The 5048-nt window shown below is 43.4% G+C and overlaps 1 pseudogene across 1 annotated transcript; it reads left to right on the top strand.

The window, feature by feature from the left end:
- Positions 1-2524: 2524 nt before the first annotated feature.
- Positions 2525-3731, top strand: LOC123628694 (annotated as a pseudogene). The gene has a single exon (XR_006731728.1). The product of XR_006731728.1 is annotated as a glyceraldehyde-3-phosphate dehydrogenase-like (transcript).
- The last annotated feature ends 1317 nt before the right edge of the window (positions 3732-5048 follow it).

Here is a 5048-nt window from a genome sequence, read left to right as displayed (position 1 = left end):
TTTGAGTCCATTGCTGAGATTTTCCTTCCCTTCCTGTATGTCTTTTCCTCATCACTGGCTCCTTGCCACTTCCTCCCAGGGAGAAATACGCTTATAAAAGAAGCTGAAGATAGTGGCAACTTGATGCATGCTGAGCCACAGAAGGAATGCTCTGTGAGATTGTAATAGGGGGAGTATGCCTTTGTCCAAAGTGACCAAACATTAAGATGATGACCATGGTTATAACTCTTTTTTCAAAAAGATTGTTTAAAAATAATATATATTTTTGAATTTCAGAAATACAAACTGTTTATTATAAATTATTTGAAAAATAGAGAAATAAACCAAAGAAAAAATTAATTCATTATCCCATCATTCAAACAAAACCTGTCAACATTTTTATATGCAGTTGTTCAGTCTTTTTTTTTCCTATGCAAGCGTGTGTGTGTGTGTGTGTGTGTGTGTGTGACACACACATATATTTTTTTAAATGGGATAATGCTGTACACAAGATTTTGGAGCTTGACTTTTATCCTAATAATATATCATGAACAATTTTCCTATTTCATTAAATACCCTTATACAAAACCTGATGCTGGAAACTTTCCTTAAGTGGTTAAATTCCTGTCTTGCTTTAGAAAAATGTCTAATGACTATCATGCCTAGGTCAAGGATTCTTGAACAATAAGACAAGCAAAGAAAGATCAGAACCAGGGGCCAAGTTAGACTGGTGGGCCTGTGACTAGTAATCTGACTAGAGGCCCACTGAGGACCTGATTCACACACTAAAAGTAAGTCATAAGGATGACACTGGGAATAGCACCTGTGGAGTCAGAAGAAACAGAAAGAGCATAGGCAAAGTTCCCAATTCCATTCTGTGAGCTGACAGCAATACTCAGAGAGGTCCAGATTAGTTGGAGGTCCAGCATAGGCAGAGGTACAGGTCAGGGATCAATGCCCAGAAAGCTAAATGTAAGCAGGAGAGTAGCATAAAGTCCGACTATACAAACATAGGTCCGGGTTGGGGATTCAAGACAGGGATAAACAAATAGTTGGGGAGCACAGGGGGACTGAGCACAGGAATTGAGGTTCTGGGTCAGGAAGTAGATCAACACAATAATGTCACAACCAGTCCCAGGGAAGGATATTAGCGGTGTTAGTGAGTACAGTAAGATCTCTATGTAGGCCAGGGATTGTACTCAAGGAATTGCAGTTGGAGGTGTCATTAGAGTTCTAAAAGTGACCGCCGGAGAAGCTCTACTTGCTGGTTGACGGCAAGAGGATATAGGTCATCATCCCTGGAGCCATCAGCAATCACCAGCCAGCAATGGACATAACAGAATTGTAGGAGGCTGGGCTGAGGGTAGCCTACATGCAGACTACCTCCTGCATGATATGTTTTTCAAAGACTATATAGAAATGGAAACTGGCATTTTTATGGGTCAAACATAACAGCACTTTTATATAATTCAACTCATATAAATCCTTGGTAAAAGGGGAGGGTCTCAGGGTAATGGGAGGTGGGGTTGGCAGTGTGCTGGAATATGGATTAATTGAGAAGTTTGGTTACAGTGATATGTGGTTTTACTATACAGAAAAAACTAACTTTCAAGCCTGGCATATGGTAGATGTTCAGTAAATATTTGCTTAATAAATTAAAAAACTGTTAAGGCTAGCACTAGGCTAGTTACTGTGGAATATATAAAAAAAGAATGTGCCACTACTCCCTAAAAGAGCTTATCTCTTTTCTAAAGAAAAATGAAGTAGTTAGAGAGAAATACACTTACTACCCAGTATTTAGGACTACGGCAACATAGCCAGTGAGCACATAGGAGTTTAAAGAAGAGACTCTAGAGATCAGTATTGGCTAGAAGGGCTAAAAAAGTCTTCCTAGTGGAGGGAAAAAGCAAGAATAGGAAAGGTTTGGCTATAAAACACAAGCAAAGGGACAAGGCATTTTTCAACACAAAGTTTCCTACCACTTCTGATCATGCTTTCCAAACTAATGTTCCTCAATCCAGATTATAGTGAAGATCACCAAGTTGTCCATCCAAAGAATGTTCTACAATACACTAGTCCTGGGATGCCGTTTCCTTTCAAAAAATTCCCCCAAAGTTGGGAAGTACTATAATTTTTTCTTCTTGGAGATTCACAAAGCATATCAAACTCTCTGAAAAGTCCTGCAATAATGAAATGAGTTCTAACTTTGTTTAACCAGAATTTCTCAAAACAGCTGAACTATAGAAACTTTTGTTTGAAGAAATTCTTATGAACATTCCATGGTGCTAACTTGCTATAGAACACACTATGGAAGACACCACTATAGAAGAGTAAACAATTTAAATTCTCTATCAAGATCCAAAAAAATGAGAGATAATAAGATGAGAAAGTCTCAAAGTTAGGCACCAACTGCTATCACTAAAGAGGTGAAGGGAGAGGAAACAGGTAAAAAGTATTTTAAAAGATGGCTCATCGCTCTCTGGTCCTCCCATTCGACAGACAGCCGCATCTTCTCACGTAGCACCAGCACCATCTCCGAGACACCATGGTGAAAGTGAAGGCCGGAATAAACGGCTTTGGCCGTATCGGGTGCCTGGTCACCAGGGCTGCTTTTAACTCTGGCAAAGTGGATATTGTTGCCATCAATGACCCCTTCATTGACCTCAACTACATGGTCTACATGTCCCAGTATGACTCCACCCATGGCAAGTTCCATGGCACGGTCAAGGCAGAGAACGGGAAGCTTGTCGTCAATGGCCATCCCATAACCATCTTCCAGGAGCGAGATCCCACCAAAATCAAATGGGGTGAAGCGGGTGCTGATTACGTTGTGGAGACCACTGGCATCTTCACCACCCTGGAGAAGGCTGGGGCTCACCTAGATGGGGGTGCCAAAAGGGTCATCATCTCTGCCCCCTTTGCTGACGCCCTCATGTTTGTGATGGGCGTGAACCATGACAACCAAAACAACCTCACCATCATCAGCAATGCCTCCTGCACCACCAACTGCTTAGCCCCCCTGGCCAAGGTCATCCATGACAACTTTGGCATCGTGGAGGGACTTATGACCACAGTCCATGCCATCACCTGCCACCCAGAAGACTGTGGATGGCCCCTCTGGGAAGATGTGGCGTGATGGCCGTGGGGCTCTCCAGAACATCATCCCTGTCGACTGGCGCAGCGGAGGCCATGGGCAAAGTCATCCCCGAGCTGAACGGGAAGCTCCCTGGCATGGCCTTCTGCGTCCCCACTGCCAACGTGTCGGTGGTGGACCTGACCTGCCATCTGGAGAAGCCGGCCAAGTATGACGACATCAAGAAGGTGGTGAAGCAGGCGGCGGATGGCCCCCTCAAGGGCATCCTGGGCTACACTGAGCACCAGGTTGTCTCCTCCGACTTCAACAGTGACACCCACTCTTCCACCTTTGATGCTGGGGCTGGCATCGCCCTCAACGACCACTGTGTGAAGCTTATTGCCTGGTACGACAATGAATTTGGCTACAGCATCAGGGTGGTGGGCCTCATGGCCCACATGGCCACCAAGGAGTAAGAGCCCTGGACCACCAGCCCCAGCCAGAGTGCAGAGGAAGAGAGAGGCCTCAGCTGCTGGGGTGTCCTTGCCTACTCAGTCCCTACCTCACTGAGAATCTCCCCTCCTCAAGACACAGCTTCCACGCCAGAGCCCCTGAAGAATGGGAGGGGCCTAGGGAGCCCCACCTTGTCATGTACCATCAATAAAGTTCCCTGTACTCAGAAAAAAAAAAAGATGGCTCATCTACAGTCATGGTTGGAAACCACTGTTCTAAGCCACCATCCATTTCTAATCCCTTCAGCCCTGGCTAAGATGCATGGCATTTGAGCTTGTTAGGTCTGATGAACAAATAACCATTTCAGCTGCAGGGAGAGAATAGACGGACATCAAAGTGCCTTTTTATTGGAACTCCTGATGCTAAAACTCTCTCTCTCTCTCTCAACTGTGCCAGAAAGAATTTTGTGAGATTTGTTTTGAATTTGTTTGAGTCCTGGTTACTGAGGATTGGGGTGTGTCATTGCCCTTAGAGAATAAAGACATTCTCATAGTTTCTCTTGTTTTGCAGAAGAATATCTTGGATGTAGCTGATAAGGATCATCATATTTAGAGATGGAGAGCTTCCTGGAGGAAAGCTTTCCCTGGAGATGTTCAAGCAAAAAGTGGATAATCACTTTGCAAGATTGTCATAGGGGTGGGGATGGGCCTTAATGACTTGTAAGGTCTCTTCCAACCCCTAAGAGTCTAGGATTAGGTTGATGGTTCTCAAATATCTCTACACATCAAAATCTCCTGGGGAGTTTTTCTGAAAATACCAGGCCTATGTTCCACTCCAGACCAATAAAATCAGAATCTGTGGAGGCGGGTCCCAGGCATCTTATTGTTTAAAGGCCCCAAAGTGATTCTAACATGCATCCAGAGTTGAGAATGGTTGAGTTAGATAATATTTTTAACCCTTCATTAAAAATGCTGGTTCTACTATGATACATATTATGATTTTTATTATTCTATGCGCATTTATACTCATACAGAGTAGGTATGTGCCAACATAGGGTGATTTGAGGGGCATTTAGCAAACTTACCTCACTTGTTTCCCTAAATTCCCTGAAGATTAACCATAGTGCCAGAAATTCTCCATTTAGAGATGTGTTCTTTCATGTTAGGCCCCCAGAGTCCCCTTTTAAAAAGCAAATACCCTCTGGAGAAGAAGTACATTAAAGCTATTAGTCACTGGCACCATGTAGTATAATGGATCAGCCTGTCACCTAACAAGGCCAGGAGGGAGTATAGAGGGTACAGGAAAAGAAACATTATTTACGCAGAAATTGTGCCAAGAATTGCATCAAAAGTTTACTGTCTTCCCTCCCTGTACTCTCTATTGCTCTCCCCTTTCAGTTTTAAGATTACTCATCTGACCCTCTACATTTGCTGCCTGTGAACCAACTGTGAGTCATTCTTATCCTTTTTTTCCTCTGTTGGTGATAATATATTTGGAATCCTATAAGGAACTGGGATAAGGGAACTATTTTTTGATGTTAATG

The sequence above is a fragment of the Lemur catta genome, chromosome X (genome assembly GCF_020740605.2).
Source record: "Lemur catta isolate mLemCat1 chromosome X, mLemCat1.pri, whole genome shotgun sequence".
Taxonomy (NCBI): Eukaryota; Metazoa; Chordata; class Mammalia; order Primates; family Lemuridae; genus Lemur; species Lemur catta.
This window is presented reverse-complemented; position numbering and strand designations above follow the sequence as displayed.